The sequence below is a fragment of the Stegodyphus dumicola genome, chromosome X2, assembly GCF_044657685.1.
Source record: "Stegodyphus dumicola isolate Sdum_Otavi_A_Nest chromosome X2, ASM4465768v1".
In the NCBI taxonomy this organism is placed as follows: Eukaryota; Metazoa; Arthropoda; class Arachnida; order Araneae; family Eresidae; genus Stegodyphus; species Stegodyphus dumicola.
The window spans coordinates 175,277,905-175,298,331 of NC_140781.1; the positions used below are offsets into that span (position 1 = coordinate 175,277,905).

The 20,427-nt window shown below is 32.8% G+C and overlaps 1 long non-coding RNA gene across 1 annotated transcript in view; it reads right to left on the reverse strand.

The window, feature by feature from the left end:
- Positions 1-4,509: 4,509 nt before the first annotated feature.
- LOC146992977 (uncharacterized) overlaps positions 4,510-20,427 on the reverse strand; it is a 47,825-nt gene continuing 31,907 nt past the window's right edge. Inside the window, exons 2-3 of the long non-coding RNA XR_015039166.1 lie at positions 18,231-18,312; positions 4,510-4,783 (exon numbers count right to left, since the gene is read on the reverse strand). This is a non-coding gene — a long non-coding RNA (uncharacterized LOC146992977). The remainder of the gene's footprint in view (positions 4,784-18,230; positions 18,313-20,427) is intronic.

The following is a 20,427-nucleotide window of genomic DNA, read 5'->3' on the forward strand; positions in this document are numbered from 1 at the left end:
TTATGGGAGTGCACTCAGGCTTATCGGCAAGGGAAAGAGGGCCTTTGGGGAGGGCTTTCTAAGGGACGTTAGTAACTGGAATAGTAATTTTAGAAGAAGCTTTATAGATCAGGTGTCATTATAAATTCTTAGTTATCTTTCTTACTTTGCATGAAAACATTTTAAATGTATAATATCTATATAATTTCAGCTTTTTCAAGACTGCAATTTTCAACGCATATTTTTTTTCGATGAATAATATTTTAGCTATCCGTAATGAAGGAGGATATATATTTCGCTTTCATTATCACGATTTCTGATGGAAGTGCTTTTACGCATCATTCTCAGTAACATGTTATTACATTTAATTGAAAATGACATGTAATAATCTTCGAACTGTCTTTCGACACGTCTTTTACTTCATCCCCAGTAATGTAGAACTAAAAACAATAATTTAAACTTTTTCAAGGATCAGAAAGCTAATAGCAAGAAAATTTATTTCGACTGGAAGAAAATATTTTAAAATTGGATTACGATTATGTGCACGAGCGTATGGGAAGGGATGCTTGCAATGTTAGTTTCAAATTTATAATGCACATTATATTAACTTCTCGAATTTTATGTTTTAAATTTAGATTTGCTTGATGAATGCTCTTTTACTGAAAAGGGACATATTCTACCACCATTATCAAGATTGCTCACTGAAGTACTTTTACAGTTCATTCAATATCGCGCATTTTAAACCTCGTAATCATTTGAAAATAATTTAATACTAATTAAAAAGTTTCAGCTGTTAGAAATTTAATAACAAGAAAATTTAATTTAACCAGGTTGTGTGTTTTTTTTTCCTTTTAAATTTGGATTATGGCAATGCAGCAACGAAAGGGATATTTTCGTGGGAAATTTTTAAAGGAAACTGCTTCGTATCTACGTTATACATACGAAAAACCACAGAAACTCCTATGCAACAAGCCGATTAGCCAGTACTGTGTGCGTGTAGGTACGTAATAGATTGAATGCACACAGAACTGATGATAGCTTGATAAAATTGATTTTACTAAAAGAAACACTTCAGAGCTGTAGAACTTTCCACAAAATCAGTCGTACAAATTTTCTCAGAATCTTTGTAGTTACATTTTAAATTACCAAGAACGTCAAACACAACTGAATGCGAAGTGCATTTAAAAAGCGAAGCTAACCCGGAGATATCTCAGTACTCCGAACTCGCGCAGAACTATCGACTAACAGCAATTGAGAAACTGATGCTGTCTCCGGTCTTATATAGATTTCACCAGACCGCCGAGATATTTCTAGTATTTCCTGCTTCTCGAAATTACTGGATGGCATATATGAGGGGCGAATACGTTTACAGTTGCACAGGGCACCAACTAGTTATTCAGTTACAATATTAATTACAGTTACACAGAGACCAGACCAAAATGTCGCCAAGTGGTCACCGTTTGGCGACTTTGTTGATTTCTCGCCAAATTAGAGAGACAGCCATTTACTCAATGTTAAATAGACTTGTCTCTGTATTCTTATTTTTCCGGCAGAACATCGTTTCTGTCACCTTTTATGTGACATTATACAGGTGACAGGTGGATGCAGGGCTGGACACCTGGACGGCTAACAAAAAAATATAGTACTTTCACATGCAATTTCTTTAAAATTATCTGTCTATGTACAAAATTCGTAACACCAGGATTTCAACTAACAGCGTTCAGCAAATTGACTGCTCGACCGCTGGTTTGCCTGTCGTTTACTTTAACGCATTTAATTGACAAACACAATAAAAATAATTAAAAAGAATATTGAATTACAGATGAGGAGGGATTAAATATCTTTACGCTGGGGTAGTGGCCAAACTTCATATGAACAAGAACTGTTCTTAGGTTTATTAAGAGCGGGAAGTAGACATTTATATCATTTAAAAAATAGTAAAATAGGTTTTTTGGTAGAAAAAATATTTTTTCACAATGATATCACTTTTTTATAATTACTGTGGATATTTGATATCAATGTAACGTATCCATCAAAATCCTTATGTGGCCTATATTTTCGCAGTTGCTGGTAGTAAATATGGGATTTAAATTACAAATGTTTTAAATGCCACATATATTCGTGTGCTGGCATTTAAAATTTTGAATTAATTAAAAAAAATCACTTTTGTAAAAATTACGAAATCTAATTTTTTTATTCTGTTCAGGTCTCTATAGTTATAATTATTAAACATTTATACTCATCATAAAATCAAAACACGAAAAGTTTGGCCCCTTTTCGACAAAAATTGACCGAGATATTTAATTTCAATATTTGGGATTCTTGCCCTCTAGTCTTTTCTTAAAGTTTGTTTAGAAATAAATCCAAATAATTTGAGGTTGATTTTTCTCACTTTAATCATTTAGTAATATTCTTTTATAATTCATAGTATATAATATTCCTTAGTTTGCTACACATAGCATGCGGAAAGAATTTTCACACAAGTAATTTAGAAGTTTTCAGATGCTAAAAAATACATTTACTTTAATCTCATAATCATGCATTAAAAATTCATTAAACCGGAAATTTTTATTTTAAATTTATGAAAAAAAAATTTCGAATTGATTATATGCCAATAATGAAGTCTGCCACTCTTATCAGTTACACGAATTCTATATCATTCTTTAAATAAGATCTCCTTTTTGAAAAAGTATTGAAAAAATTTATCAATGCTTTTTTTATAACAATTTTAATAGCAGCTCTCACCAAAAGAATTTTTCTAAACTGTTGTTTCATTTATAGTTACGCACAAATGTTCTTCAGTTTGTGTACGACCTTTGGAAATAATCTCATACTTTAAAATTTAAATATATGTGCAAGTTTCCAAATTCTTTGTGTTTTATTTTTCAGAGTGAGTATAAAATTTTGCTAAAAAATATGTAACATTAGGAGAAGTAGAGAGATAATGCTCATCGAAATAATAAATTTTCTAAATCTACATATCTGAAAGCAATAGTTTGCAGTCAGCCCATTTTAAAAGAAAATTATCCCATTTTCCAAAAAGTATTCATTCCGTATTGTTAAATTAATTTATATTACTAAATGAAGACTTTAATTAATTTAAAAGCATAACTATTGATTTCTTTTTACCTTTTCCAGAGAATGGGACACTTCCTTTTCGTACTAGTCATTGTGATAGCTGTGCAGCTGCCTTCACAAGCAGGTAACGCAACAATTTTTCCCCTTGTTTATACTTTTCCCCTTTTTCACTCTTTACGTCTGTTCTCTTTTTAACAATATATTCTTCCAAATGGCATTTATGAAATTAGTGAATTATTTCTCCAAAAACTCATTGAAAGAAAATCTCCAGTGTTAGCCTATATTTTAGCTTCACACACCTCATGCAAAAACGTAAGGTGCTAACATTGTCGAAATGATATAAAACTTAAATTAAGATAAAAAGTAAAAATTAAAATATACCAGAATTCATTCCAGATCTAAAAGTCATCAGAAGAACAAAAATCAAACTAAAAGGAAAAAATAAAGCACACAGAACAACTTACCTGAAGAGGTAGAACTGTATTTAAAATATATTTTATCAAACGTTATAATGCTAGTCAAATTTAATAATAATTAATATTAACATTAAAACCAGGTATTACCAAAATTGTGCAACATAAAGAAATAAACAGATGTCTTCATGCTTGTTCGAAGTAGCACAGCGTCGTTGCAACGGCGTAGTTTCGGGCATGATGTTGCAAAGGCGTCACATTTTGCCGTATAAGGATGCCCAGATGTCTACAAAATTCTACTATTTAATGACCATGCAGTCGATTTCACATCTTTACACAGAGCACTTTTGACGCAAAGATGTCATTTTCGCTTCTTTTACAGTTGCCTACCATTACTTATTATCAGTTAGCAAATTCAAACTACTCTAAAAAAATTATACATACAATAAAAATAATAACAGTTGGGAAAGTAAGATTTTAAGCTACAACTCAGAATAAAAAATATGAGCTTTATTATTGTCTCTTGAAACGTTAAAAAGGGATGAATTTTATTTCTGAAGGGTACATTTTAATAACTTATAATGGCTAGTATACATGCCAAAGAAGATATTTTAAGCACAAATTTTTAATTAAATCACTTACCTGAAGAGTAGATTAAAATGAAAATTTAAATAAAGATTTAAAATGAAAACCTGATATAATTTTTGTGTTTTTTGAATGAATTATTAATTTTATTGTAATATACCGCCTTTTATTTAAGAGAATACTGTGAGTACAAAACTCTAGAGTTCAGACAAACATATGATGTGTGCATCTTAACACATAAGTAGCTATTAATTTGTTTTTAACGTGTTCATAAATAATAATAAAAATTCTTTTTACAAATATCTGTGTGAAAAATACAAACGGCAAAAATTATTCCATTTTTTAAGTGCAGCACACCTTCAATCAGATGAAAAAATATTTTAAATTTATTTCAGTGAAAAATAAATGCAACTTTTCTTTATATTACTAAAATTTTTATTTCGTGCCACAAAAAGTACAATTTCAATAGGCATATGTTTGCATGTATATATAAACATACTTTAATGCAAAATTGTTTGCATGTCATATTATAGTAATAAGAATACAAAGCTCAAGATAACAAGTTATATATTAATTATGAAGCTTCATACAAAACTGATCGTAACTTCTCTTTATGAAATGCATAAATGAATTATTCACTGTCCTTATAACGAAAACATTCTCTTCAGAAGCCATTCTCATTCTCATACTTCTATAAAAATTCATCAAATAGGAATTTCACGTTTAACCTAGAATAAAATAATAAATACAACATTAATCATAAAATTTTGTTTAACATTAGGTAGACTGCGTTAAGTTATGTAGTTCATTAAAACTAAACACACACACACACACACACACACACACACAAAAAAAAAAAAAAAAAAAAAAAAAAAAAATCAAGTTTCGTTTCAAATTTTAATTCTCTTACTTTAAGTTAAATAAAGTGGCTTAAGCATTAAAACAAAATTATAAAAGGAAGGACTTTATCATCATTTTTATTTGATACAAGTTTATATATCAAATAAAAATGGAAAAAAATGTTCATGTAGTTCCAAGCTTTTTCAAATCACTTAGACATCATTGATATTTTCTTTTTTTTTAAAGTTACTGGTTTTTATTTGAAATATGTATAATTTTTATTTTAAATATGCATGTGTCTGTTATTTTTAAAGTTACAGATTTTCATTTGAAATAAGTATAGTTTTTTAAATTTTAAATATGCATTTATGTCTCTGATTTTTGAAGTTGCATGTTTTCATTTTAAATATGTAAATTTTTTAAATTTTAAATATGCATCTACATCTGTGATTTTAAAGTTACAGGTTTTCATTTGAAATATGTATAATTTTTTTTAAATTTTAAATATGCATTTATGTCTAATTCCACTACTTCATTCCACGAATATAAGCTATTCTAAACAAAGTGCTTTGTATGTGTCTGAATCAGTAAAACACTTTACGCACTTTGATTATTTATTCAAGTTGGTCACTCCTTACTTTTACATTTACTGTAACACAGAAATAACTATTTATGTGGTACGCAAAATTTATGCATGAAACATTTCATATAATAAAATACATTGTAATAATTAACACATCGAATAAGCATTCAGACTTACATTCTAATGTATAAAAAATACCCGTGTGAGAAACACAGACTATTAGGTTGGCATAAGAAAATCGGATGTACTTACAGGATGTTTACAGAAAATACACTTTTATAATGCACATTTGAATCACTTGTAATCAGACGAAACTAAAACAGAATAAAAGTTCAAATGAAAAAAAAAAATCAAACAGTACTTTAAGTCTGGAATTTTCAGAGATAAAGCATTATTCATCACTGTAAGCAATAAAAACATACTTAATGTTTTTACACTTTGCTTGAACACAGACTCATACTTGCCTACGAGTAGCTGAATAGCTAAAGCCAAGAAAACTAATAGTTTGCCCTGGCTTCTAATCTCAGAACAACAATAAGTTGGGAATGACAGTAATAAGTTGGAATAATCACACTAGCATGGAGATTTTTTGATGCTTGGCATAAATGCAAGCCAGTTTCCCTTAAAGGGTCTTCATGTAAACAACTTCATGATTAATTGAAAGAAGCATGGACAACTTAGAGCAGCAGAAACATATTGGTGTCATATTTTATACCCAAATGCCTTTTAAGTTTATTACTGAATCTTAAATATTCTGTTTAAATGACATGATTACCATACTTTTATATTAATAAGCATTTAATTAAAAAGTAGTATGCCTTATCATGACAAACACCTCTAAAAGTGATCTATATTTCTGAGAATAAAAACAAAACATTGTTAGTGATTATCATCTGTCTGAAACATCCATCTCCACAAAAGACCGAAACCATATTGAACAGTGAGAGTCGTCTTGAAGAGTTTCATTATATTTTAAGATTAATATAAACGAAATATAAATACTGGAAAAGGCTTAAAATATAACAAATTAATAAGACCGTGCTAGATCTATAATTCATGATATTAAAAATTCTTATATTATTCATAATAATGTTGCAAAGTTAATAATATAAATTATACTGTAAATTAATTTAATAAAGTTATAGAGAATATGAAGGAAATTATCTCCTAGGAAATTCGAAGTGAAATTAAAATGCAAATGTGCGCTATTGTAGCAAAACAATTGGCATCATAGAAAGCTAATGTGCACTTTTGTGGTAGAAATTAATTGGAATTTATACATAAATACACTGTAATGCCAATTAAAATGTAAAAGAGAAGAATAGAACAAAAGAATTATTGCTGATTCCATAGAGAGATTCCAACTTATTAAGAGGTATTGGAATCTCTAACATACGACAGCCAACAATTTAAGAGAAACCATGTTTTGTCATCTCGTATATCTGAACAAACCCCTTTCCAATTTTACATTTTTATTCAATTTCAGAAAATATTCCAATTACATCTCATCGATTCAGATATGCGAGATAATTCCCCGAAGAGAGACAGACTATTGGTTATAACAAAATTCAAAAGTAAACAGAGCAGTCATACAGAACAATACTTACAATAATTAAAAATAAGAAAAATGGAATAAAAATAAGAACAATTGAAATAAAAAGGAAATGAACAGTAAAAATAGACTAATTCGTCATAAATGCATTTAAAAATATTTTACAAATTAAGACCAAATTAATTTTAAACTCTACTTACATTTTACTCCAACAAAAGAAATTTCAAAATGACGCCAGTTCAGAAATAAGTTTGAGACTCCAAAGGTTGCTATGAGTAAACCAGGGGATAGTCCATCATATTGATATTTTAAAACTGCTAGAGTTTGGCTTCAATTGGTTAACATTGACACGAATTTTCATTCAGTGTGACAAATACAAGAAAAAAAAAAAAAAAAAAAACGGAATTGTAAGAACTGCAAAAACAAAGAAATGCAGAGAAAAAGTCTATATTTGAAAACGGTATGATATGAACTGCATAATTAAGAAATGCAGAGTAAAACTGAATTTTAGAATTAATTCTGGCTGAAATTCAGACCAAAGGAAAAACTTTTTACAACTAAAAGGAGGGAAGCCAGAATATTTACAGAAAGTATTTTATACAGCTTAATTACTAAATATACAGATCTTCAAATCTGCCAGACATGCTTTCTTATTTCCCCTAGGGTTTATGATAAACTTATCATTTCCTGTTAGATTAAAGATGAGATAAGTTATTTCACGCCAGGTTTTTTCATGATAATAATTAATAAAATTTGTAGGTATGTTATTTTCTAACTAAAACAATCTCCTTTTTTAAGTCGTCAACTTGTGCGGATATTATTTGAAATCCATTAATTTAATTTACTACACAGATATTGGAGTTCCATTTAATAAGTTTAATTGTAGAATCTTTTTCTTCTTCTTCAGGTTGAGTTAGTCAGGTACCAGACCCCTCCCTCTACTAAATAGCATTTTGGGCTAAACGCACCAAACCCAATGCTTCCTAGCCCCATTTGTTTGAGTCGTCCACTTTGTTTATGAAGTCTGACAGCCCCTTAATAGAGCTTAGTTGTAATTTCTTAGTATTTAGAATACCTAAAGTAGTCAAGCGAGTGAGGACAATTGCATTACACTAATACATAATATGGCGTGCTGTTTCCTCGTTCTTACAGCATTTGCTGCATATAGGTTCTTGTTGAAAAAGTTCCATAGTATGAGGGTGTTTCCTGAAGTAGGAGTGCCCCGTGATGAAGCCCACAATTATTTGTATCTTCAGTCTTGGACACCTAAGGATTTCAGAGGCAATCTTAGCAGAAGGTCTGATAATTACACTTTTAGCATGTTTTTGTCCAACTTTATTCATCTCCCGTTTTTCGCATTTAAAGAGGACACTATTTGGAGTCTTCATACTGATACTACAAAAGCGTTCCACACCTACTGGATTAAAAGACGATCTCTGTTTTGCAAGTTCATCTGCCTTTTTATTACCTTCAGGTCTCTTATGTCCTGGCACTCAGATTAGGATTACCTTGTTTCTGGTTGCCAGTTCTTTTAGGAGGTTTCTGCATTCCAAAACAGTCTTCTGACTGTGACTAAATATGAGAATAAGCTTACCGTGATAGCCTTTTCTTATACTTATTTGTAGACAGTTAGTAAACCCAAGTAGCACATGATGTTGAAAAGACGTTGCACACTGCTACGAGAGAATACTGCTACGAGAGGTTGCAAAGTGGCCGTGCTAACTTTTACGACGTCTTTACAACGTTGCGAAGACGTAAAATATTTGCCGTTGCATCTTGACAATTTGTCGACGTCGCTGAAACGTAATGATATGACCGCTTTTAGACGTGGTCGTTTTAGCATTTTTTTTCATAGTTCATCAGCGTCACTTTTAGAATGAACAGAGACTAAATCTGCTCTTTTAAGAATCTGAAGTCCACATAAGATTTACTTTGTAATGTTTCATTACTTTATTTCATCTAAATATATTAATCTAAGGTAGATTCACCTAATGAAATACAAATACTTTTGATTTATTAAATTTAATTAGTACTAAAAATACGTGCTAAATTATTGTTAAAATAATTAATACTTCAAATTTTTTTTATAAATATTACAGCAAAATATTTTAAAATGAAACTAATCTATAAAGTAAGTTATTAAGTTATGCATTTTATATACTTTAAAAAATCATATTTCCGAAATCAATGCAAATCAGATGTTCGGAATTATTTCACTGCTAAAATATGACTTTATTTATTATTTTTGAAGTAAGGACGAATTTATTTGAATTAATATGCTGACATAATATGAAACATTTTACCGCATACAGTGCAAAAAGTACAATTTTCGAGAAGATATGATTGCGGTGAGGATGTATTCACGGATAAAAATGGGCCGATTTTAAGAATTCCGAGGAAACGTTCAATGTTAAAAGACGATACATATCCATGCATATTTAACGGCTGTCCAATATATATGACGGAAAACTCATCGACAGTCAAGAGGAGCAGAACGGAAAAATTAATGGAAAAGGAGAAAGAAATGTTATCACTTTTCATGGAAAAAGACATAATTAATGGCTTTGATAAATTACTAATAAATGTTGACATCAAAATTAGAGAAACTGTGAACAAAAATACTAAATTCATTACCTATAAAAATTCTAATAAACTGTTTGTTATGTTTTTACGTTTATGTCCATCTCCACAAATTTCAAATGCATTAAAAAATGCTTGGTTTAATCCTAGTATATGGTACACTCGGCATTTGACGACAATGACATTACAAATGCTTTAGGGAGCCCGATAAATATTTCTTTGTAAATATAATCTTGTGAACATCGTTCGTAATCCTATTCAGTTGAAATAATTCTTCTAGGCCATTTAAAAAGGACTCTATTAAATTATTAGAAGAATCGTCGAAAGGTTTAATACAATCGGCTAAAAGGTACACTGCATTGCTGTTCGGCCGGTGTTATTTACTGCGTGCTTATATAAACGAATATCTCGAGGTCAGTTTTGCGCGCTTTGGCTTGCTTTTAAATTCGAACAACCAACTTAATTAACTGCGCAATTTCATTAAAATTCATTTTATCTTCGTGAATTTTTGCTTCAAGGTTTTCTAATTCACCCTCGGAATTAAATACTGGAGAGCTTCAATACAGAAAGAGAAACTGATGGCAGTTTATTTTGAATTGAGGAGAAATCATCTTAGGAATGCCGAATTTGTGCTTATTTTGTTTGTGAATATCTGCTCTACAAGACGACACCAAAATATAGAATTTTGGATACATCATGTAAAAAATATCGCATGCAACGTGCTACAATACTCCATAGAGTGAAATAGTATTCTGTTTTGGTGTTTTATGTTTATGGTGAGTAAAATTATATAGTGGTTGTTCTCAATATTTAGTGGTGCAATATTTGGATACACGGATATATGATCGAAAAAATAGTGTTAAGGAAACATTAGCATTACTATGAAATATTGTAATCTATAATTATGTGATATTTAATTGTTTAATATTAAAAAACACTAAATAATTTTTTATTGATTGCAAATTGCAGTTTTATTGTTCGAAAGAAATGGTGTTAAGAATCATCAGCATTACTAGTAAATACTGCAATCCATAATTATTGCACTTTTAATTGTTTACTATTTAAAAAACACAAATAATTTTTATTAATTGGAAATTTTAGTTCTGTTACCTTTCTTCTGCTATTTGTACTTTTAAACCCTGCTAGTTCATGTTTTTTCTTAAATAGTGCTAATGCTGTTTGTGAGGTTATTATTTCATTCTAGATATGAACATAGGAAATGTTTTTTTTTTTTTTTTTTTTTTTTTTTTTTTTTTTGTTATTGGCTTTAGGTATATTTTTGTTCATTTGTATTTGATTACATTTATTAACTACTTTATACAGTCTTTCATTTGCATAGCTTGGAGATATAAAAGTTAATGGTTATATTTTTTACTATAAAATGCGAATAAATTTATACTTGAGTTCAGGTAAAATACTTACCTTACGCTTCGTAATTTATCATGAAAGGGGCAATTTTTATTGTCTCTGAAATTCCCCCCCCGAGGGTTGACTCAGGCGAATGCCTGGGAAGTACTGGTAGGATCTCTACCTAGGCAGTCACAAACATGGGGGTATAAAAACAGATTTCACAGAAGGCCTGAGGGCTCTCGGGACAGAGAAAGGCTCGACAGGGACCGTACTGGTACTGCCTTGTCTGCCCTTACTCTGTGGGGTCGCAACATGGTGGATTGTAAGAAATGCGGGAAGGCACTCAATTCCGATAGGCAAAATCTAGGGTGGAAGCGGTTTTGTCACGCAGAGTTGTCTCTGAGATTTAACAGAAATAAATGTGATAATGCTGTTAAATCAGAAACACTCATTTTTTACACACATTACAAGCTTTACCTTTATTTGTCTACTATTATAGTTATATATTTATAATAATCACTTTGATAATTACTCTCACTTACATACTAAAGGATTAAGGGAAAAAATGATGAAATATTAAATAATCGTAACTTAGAATTTAACTTTTTTAAAAAATATAGTTTAAAGTACTGAAAATAATTAAAGCTATTATTAATTATGTGTATTTAGTGTAAAGAGAAAAAAAATGTATTATCTTCTGGTTTTCAGGAAATGATAAAATATATAAACTTTAGAAAAATACAAGGAATACAAAATTTTAAAAAAAGAATAAAAATACATTAATTATTAAGCTTATTTTTCTGCATAAATCAATATGTAACACAAGGACTTTATAACGACGTTTTCACAACTGTTGCAAAAAGACTGAATTCTGCGAACATTTAGGCGTCGTTAAGACGTCGTGATACGATGCTTCCACATCTAAAATATAACGTGAGAAAGACGCAATAACGACGTCTATTCAACATAAACCTCATCTGAAAAGACGTTATAAAGACGTCTTTGAAACGTTTGCAAAACAGTGGAGTTTCGCGGACATCTGGGCGTCTTAAAGACGACATACTGCAACGTTTTTGCAACACGACTCGCGACCAGTTTGTCTCTTCTCCTACAGATGACGTATTTCCAACCAAAAACACTCAACCTCGTGCCAATGGACGTAAGCCTCCTCCGATAATGTTGAAAGATTCACATTATGAGTGGAATCAACTTAAAGCCTTGCTAAACAAACATAATTTTTCCTTTCACGATTATTATGGGCAGCACATCGTTGTCGTGCTACTTGGGAAAACAAGAACCTCTGCCTGGAAGACAGTGGCCAAGACCTCTAAAGAGATTAATTTGGGTGATATACCATGTACTCCCAGTCCTGAGAAGTTGTCTTTCTTTGATCCATCTGTGAACCAGATTAGATAATCGGTATTTAAATTGAACATGTTGTCAATCCATTCATCCCTACTGGGGAGAGCAACCTCGAATAGCCTGTCAAACACGTAATTCATTTTCATGATGTCTGAAGGCATCAGGAGAGCAAGATCATAAATTTTCTTAGTAATACTGATAGTACTTTTAGCAGTAGGCTTGTCATTCCATTGATTTTGCAGCATCATTCTATATTATTTATTTATTTATTTATTATTCCGCCTGTTTCACCCCTCAATGGGCACTACAGGTGAGTCATGTTATTCTAATCGTTGCTACAGCAACATATTTTGGTTGTTTAGCTTTTTAACCTTATGATAGATAAACAGATTTAACAATAGTTATTACTTTTGTTGGGTGCTCCAACTTACAATTTTTTGGTAATGTTAGTATAAAATTAGCAAAAAGGGTTAGTTAGCTTAGAGATATTTACATATATACATGAGTTGAGGCTTGCTGCCTTTACTTTTCGTCAGGTGCCTAGACCTGGTTATCTGCTATGATTATGTTTCTCTTAGAATAGACATACTCTATGATAAATCTGACGCCCCGCTGTCCGTAGTAATCCTGAAGAAGGTCTTTGAGACTATGTGATCTCTGGAGATGAGGAATGAAGGCTCTGATGGGAGAGGTGAGTGGATAGTCGTGGATGTAATGTGAAACGTCTGCTGAAGAAGCTGAAGCACCGCAGACGCATTTTACATTTTGATGGCAGAACCTGCTGAGGTACATGGGAAATCTTCCGTGATTTGTGAAAGCTTGTTGTAGATAGAAATCTGTTTAGAGCCTTTTGGTGGAAATCACGGGAAAGATGGAGTAGGTGTGTCGCCAGTGTTTTTGAGTCATCCCAGCGAGCTTGCCAGATGGACATGAAGGCTCAGAAGATCTTGTGTTTGGCAATGACTATGGAAAGTGATATCTCTGAGTCGAAGAAGGGGTGACTTGTGGCTTCTTTAGCTAAAGGGTCGGCCCTTTCGTTACCTTGATGCCTACGTACCCAGCATAAAAACACTTGCCTGGAAGAAGACAGGGTAATAAGCACTTCTTTTAATGAAGAGATATGGAAGGCTTGTGTGCCGTTCTTGTTCAGTGCCTGTAGGACGCTCATGCTGTCCGTGTAGAAGCTGATGAATGGAAAATTGGTGTTGCCTGCCCAGAGAGCTACCTTCTTTAAAGCGAAGGACTCAGCCTGGAAACCCGAGGCGTGTTCGCTAAGTCTGAACCGTGCTGAGTGAATTTCTGTATTATTGTAGAAAGCGACATAGGCTGCACATACTTGCTTGCAGTCATTCTAGCAACATTGCAACTGAAGATGTACAAGGGAGTCAGATCTAATACTATCTCTAATGCTCTGTTAGGTGTTGAGGTCATTTGACTTGTGATGCACAGGCAGGCTAATCTTTGCAGACTTCTTTGCAGGCTAAACTTTACAGTTCTCTATTCCACCTTGCATCACTAGGTTACAGAGGCATAAGTAATAATAGGTCTGATAATTGCAGTATACATCCAAAACATGATTTTTTGCTGTAAACCCAGTTTTTACCAAGAATACGTTTGCACGTCATGATGCATTTTTTTACTTGATTAATTTTATAATCTACTACCTGTTTATTCCAGGTGAGCGTTTGGTCAAGGTATAATCCTAAATACTTCACCTCAGAAGTCTTGTTGATCTGAAAATCAAAGAGTTTTGGAATGAAAAACCATCCCATTTTCTTTTACGCGTGAATGGTACAAGATTGGTTTTCTGTGGACTCCCCTTCAGATCCCTCTCTATGCACTATTTACTTACACACCTTAATGCGTTTTGTATAAGTTGACAAGTTATATTAAAATTTTTACCAAGGATGAGTATGACAATGTTATCTGCATAGAATTGTGTGTAATACTGATGTCAGCTATTTACTACTAGGTTCTAAAGTAATGGTGATAGGAACCTCCTTGTGGGCAGCTTCGGGTAGTCTTTTTTTTTTTTTTTTTTTTCAAGTTATTCGTCAAAGATGTTTATTGAATAAATCTGTCCGAAAGCTGGGTTTCAATCCATGCAGATAAAATGTGGTTAATCCCAGTGTCCCTTAAAGCATTAAGAATGGATAAATGGAGAGTATTATCAAAGGCACTCTGTATGTCAAGAAAAGTGGCCAAGGCAAGGTGTTTGTCTGCAAAAGTAGAATTTTCAGTTATATTGTCATTTTCATCCATATATAAACTAGAAAAGAAAGTACAGGATAAAAAAAATCCGCCCAGTATTGTCTTTTTCTGGGTAAGGCAAAATACTCTAGAAGTTGCCAGGCATTCTAGAAACTTCAGCCTGGCAGTTGATTTAAGATCGGTCAATAACGTTATTATATACATAAAGGTATTATTTTATTTTATTGTGATAAATACTGTAATTTTTCTGTTCTTTGTCAGTGATTATTCAAATTCGAACCTCAGAATTGGTTCAACTTCCTTGATTGTCTCTGAAGTGTCGCGTTTTCCCCACTTCCCCACTTACATTCTCGCTATTCCAACCATTTTGCCCACTGATGTACACATTGTAAAGTAAACATTCAAAGATTAATATTATTTTTCCGCGGTTACATTACTATCATTTTTCTTAAATGTAATAGGTGAAAGCAGAATAATAACTAGTTAAAATTTACGAGTGCATATTTTATGAAATATGTTCATTACAGATTTATTTAACAGAAAAAAAAAATAAAATTTATATAAAAAATTCACAATAAAAAGTGTATTTGCGTACAGTAATATTAGATTTCTTCTGAAAGATATTCATCCGAAACAATGAAATAGTTAATATAAAATTCACATGAAATTTAGAGCAAAATTTTTCAGTTGGGATGGTCTTTCCCTAAAACTTCGGTTTTCTTTTAAAAAAAGAATAAAATAATAATATTAAACATTCTCAGGTGATAATACGAATTTCACTTTTTTAATTCTTGACCTTTTTTGAAGTTAATTAACTCATTCCGGCCGATACCTATCTATTCCTTTTCATCCTCCAGCAGCAGTAGGTGGCAACTCTTTCAGGAACCCTTTAGTTCGGCAGGTTCAAAGTTTACTACTAGCAACCACAGAGCGCGCGCATCCACGCGTATCCTGGGTTCCAGCTCACATAGGTATTATGGGCATTAAACAGACCGACAAATTCTAGCCAGCAAGCAACTTTGGTACTCAAAACAACAGCATATACACCGTGGCAGTGCCGCTTCTTGTTTCTAGGTTAAAACTAATGACACCACGCAAGTTATGAATAGCAGGAAAGTTAATACAGCTTGCACTAGAAGGAAAACTTTCTACCTATCCCGAACGTTATTACAGAGTTGAAAGTCACTAACTCAACTCTAACTCCCTTCTTAACTTATCATGGAGCATTTCCTAGCTACCTAGATTTAACAAACAAGGCAGATCTGCAGATTTAATAAATGTGGCAATGACATGTGAGTGTGGAAAGGCAGAGGACGCGGATCACTTCACGTTTGAATTCTCCTTGACTGAAACGTGGCACTTGATCAAAAAAGCGAATGGCAACTGGCTAGTGTGGACTGCAGTTACATCATGCACCAAAAAGGGAAAAATGCATATGGAGCATTCTTACCGCTTGCTCTGAACTACACTAGTGTCAAGACTCACTCCTGTTAATGTGCATTGTGCAGCTACATCTACTCCCATTTATAACAAATTATCCATACAATCTATATAGTGCATTTAATGTTGTGCAGCAGCATAAAGTATTGCTTATTGATTAGTTTCCTGTATTAGTATTGTAAAGAAAGATGTTTTGTTCCTTTTATATATTTATTTCGCTTTTATAGATGAAACAGTTAGAAATTTAGAAACGTAATCACAAAGACAGGAAAGAAATGAAATTTAAAGCAGTAAAATCCTTAAATATCCCAATTAAAATACAAAATAACCCATGAACTCAGTATTTTAAAACCAGAAGAAATCCCGAAAATAACAGAAATGCATGAAAATAGACAAAAGAAGACAGGGGGAAAAAAACTCAGACCCCCTCCCAAAAAAGAGGGTGCACCAAGAAGGAGTTATTCGAATGGGAACAAAAATCGGTAGAAGTGATATACATATACAGAAAAACAACTGATTACAGTTGGAGAAAAATTGGATAATTTTTTGAAATGATAGAGCTTCACAAAGTGAAAAAAATCAGTAACGCATTTGTCCACCTCTGGCTTTTATGCAAGCAGTTATTCGGCTTGGCATCGATTGATAGAGGTTGCGGATGTCCTCCTGACGATATCGTACCAAATTCTGTCCAACTGGCGCGTTAGATCGTCAACATCCCGAGCTGGTTTGAGGGCCCTGCCCATAATGCTCCAAACGTGCTCAATAGGAGAGAGATCCGGCGACCTAGCTTGCCAAGGTAACGTTCGGCAGGCACTAAGGTAAGCAGCAGAAACATGTTCAATGTGGGGGGGCGGGCATTATCTTGTTGAAATATAAGTCCAGGGTGGCGTGACATGAAGGGCAACACAACGGGCCTTAGAACTTCATCGACGTACCGCTGCGCTGTAAGGTTGCGACGGATGACAACCAAAGGTGTCCTACGATGAAATGAAATGGCACCCCAGACCATCACTCCTGGTTGTCGGTCTGTTTGCTGGAAGAAAGTCAGGTTGGTATCACATCGCTATCCGGAGCGTCTCCAGACTCGCCTTCCCTGGCCATCGGGGCTCAATTCAAAGCGTGACTCATCACTGAAGACTATTCTACTCCAGTCAGTGACATTCCAGTGCGAATGAGCCCGAAACAACTGCAAACAGGCTTGGCGTTGAACAGAGGTCAATGGTAGTCGGCGCAAGGGGTGCAGTGACCTCAGCCCCCTTTCTGTGAGCCGTCTATGAATGGTCCTTGCAATCACTGAAGCACTAGTTGCACGTACAATCGATGATAATGATGCATCTAGGGCTGTGAGTGCCGCTCTGACGATTGCTCGGTCTTCCCGTTCTGTCGTTTCTCTAGGCCTACCGCTTCCTTTTTGACGCTTGTGCGGCCATGGTTCTCGCATTCCTGCCAACATCGTCTAATCGAGGCATCGCTCCTGCTCAAATGTCGAGCTATTCGCCGATAAGACCAACCGGCTTCTTTGAGTTCAACTACCCGACCTCTCTCAAATTCTTACATCTGCGCATATGGTTCGCGCACCTGTATGCGAGGCATAGTTACTGTCTACCAGAGTACACGGAATGAAATTCGTGAAGAATTTATGACCTGAAATCGTAATTTCTCCTCTTAAATATCCTGCCAGTTGCGCAGATCAGATGCGCTGTAGCGACAACCGTTCATTCATTGGCAGCCAAAATGTAAAATTTTACATTTTCCATCGAAACCTGTATGCATATCAATTTGTGTCCAATTTGCTTTATATCTTCACGGTGCGCGGTGGTGCGTCTTTTTTTTTTTTTTTTTTTTTCCTAAGAGGGAAAAAGGAAAAGGAATAGAATTAAAATTTGATTTGACGTTATCAAGAGGAGGTAGGTCAGATTCAATTGAATACAGTGTGTTTTTGTTCGGCCAAAATTAAGTGATGAACCATTTTAAATTATTTAATTATAATAGTTCATCCTAAAATTATGAATGCCACTTCTACGCAGTCGCCCTGCTTTCATATAAAATAAAAATACTCAAAAACAAATTTAAGTGAAATAAATGCAATGCCTAGTAAAGCAAAAGTAAAATATATACTATTTACTAATATTAAAATTCAAATCGAAACATAATGATTTGCAAAACATATTTAAAATTAACTGAGAACAATAATTTTTACCAAATTAATAAAAGACTGAACTTACTATGTGAAGAATAAAGGAACAAAACACAGTACCTGAAAAGGAAAAAGTGACGCTAATGGTTGTCTGTTTGACGCTAATGGAGATACAGATTGGTGATGGAAAGTTAGAAATCACCTAAAAGGCCAATTTATAGTAAAATATTTTTTAATTTTAAATTTGAGAAACATTAAAGTAATGCAAGTAAGAAAAGGAAAATCAAGAAACAAATGTTAGAAAAAAGTAAAACTTTCACGCCATGGGCTTATCATAACGATTTTAAGATAGAGCAGCCCCTTAGTTAATAAAAGTGTAGTCAAGAAAAATTATACAGTAATTACATATTTACAAATAACACTATAAACCCGATAAGGTATTTCTCCCGCCTTCTTAGCGTGCCTTCGTGGTGTAGTGGTCTGCAACCTGGGCGCGTATTCCAGAGGTCCGTGGTTCAATTCCCGGCGAAGGCGTTGCTCATTTTTCATCTCTCTTGCTTCCAAAAAAATACCTAATATCTCTACAGTGCCGCCCGAACTAAAAAATAGTGGCAGATGATGATTCTTTTCCCTCTGGATTTGGCGATTGGGTCCCCTAAACACCCCAGTCGCCCTTTAAAATGGGGAATATATAAGGTATTTCTCCCGCTTTCTCAGCGTGCCTTCGCGGTGTAGTGGTCTGCACGCTGGGCGCGTATTCCAGAGGTCCGTCGTTCGATTCCCGGCGAAGGCGTTGCTCATTTTTCATCTTACTTGCTTCCAAAAAAGTACCTAATGTCTCTACAACCCTTCTAAAACGTCCTTCTTTATCCTTTTCTTATTTGAGTTTTCAGATAAAAAATTCATTACCTTAAAAAAATTTTAGGGTACCACTCCAGTCATGTTTAATAGACTGTTAGTGAAGTTAACTGGAATTTCATTTCCTTACAGTAAGAAGAAAAATTTCTTGCTGTTTTTTCTGAATTTCGGTGCATCTTTTTTAGAACTGGCATTTAGAGATGTTGGTATTCCAATTTATTAATTTAATTGTTGAAAAATTGAATTCTCTTCTTTTATCAAGAAGGCTTACTTTTTTAAGATTACAAATGCCAAAATCCAGGTAATCTACAATTAATTGGTTCTTATTGATCTTGTTTAGTTTTAAACATTTTATATAGAATTTGCTTAGTCCAATCAAATTATTATTGTTGAAGTAATAATTTCATCTATATATCTGAATGTATGGGCAAATTTATTGAAATCATCTTCTGAAAGGTTTTTAAAAAACTTTTACTCTTTAGAAAATTAATAGAGGTTACATAAGTGAGTCGAATGATAACTTTCCATCGGAATACCATTTGTTTGCAGGTAAAGACTGTATGCATTCTTGATAAAGTTATTAAAAGGCGATAAATAGAGATAATCTTTCCATTTTTTGTAAATCTACTACAGTAAGCATTTCAGGGGAAAAAATTGGGAATTCCAAGAATATTTTCAAAGATTTCTTTAAGAGGAAAAGATGTGTAGAAATTAGCATAGCAGTTGATATTGTAAATCTTTAAATTTTTTATTTTTTTCAATTATTTGTAAGTTGTTGTTAATAATCCAACAGTAGTGCGTATTAGTATCAGCTTTATCAAAAATTAAATTGCGTATTGTTTTACGCAGATTTGTAAATATATTATAAAAATTCCTCTTGTAGTTTCTAGTACTATTTGGTATAAATCTAAATTTGACAGGGAGTTTATGAAATTTTGGAATTTCATATAAACTGGCAAATCTATTGTTTGCAGTATAAAGAAAAATTTTTCATTTTTTATGAAAAGCATAAATTTTGCCGATTGTTGACCTTTCACTATTTTTCGAAGTACTGTAGGTTGTTGAATCATGTAGCTGCTTTTCAATGAGAGAATTATAGAAATATTTTCATAAAATACTGGAATTGTTGTTGCTTGCTTTACCAATTTTGATAATTTTAAACTGTTTTTTTCAATTGCAAAATCTTCTGCAATAAATCTTTCCAATTTTTAATTAATTTAAATCCTTTAATTTTATTACTATCCTTTTTGCTTTGATCTAATATTTCCTTTTTACATTCCTTAAAAAGATGAGTTGTTAACCTTAGTAGAGAGTTTGTTTTCAATAGGAAATTAGCGATATCTACTGAAATACCTTCGAAGCAATTGAATTTAAGAATAATTTTTACTGGTGTAAATTTTGTACCTTTTTACTGCTTCCAAAATAACTAATGTCGCTGCAGCTTTAATTCTTGATCCTA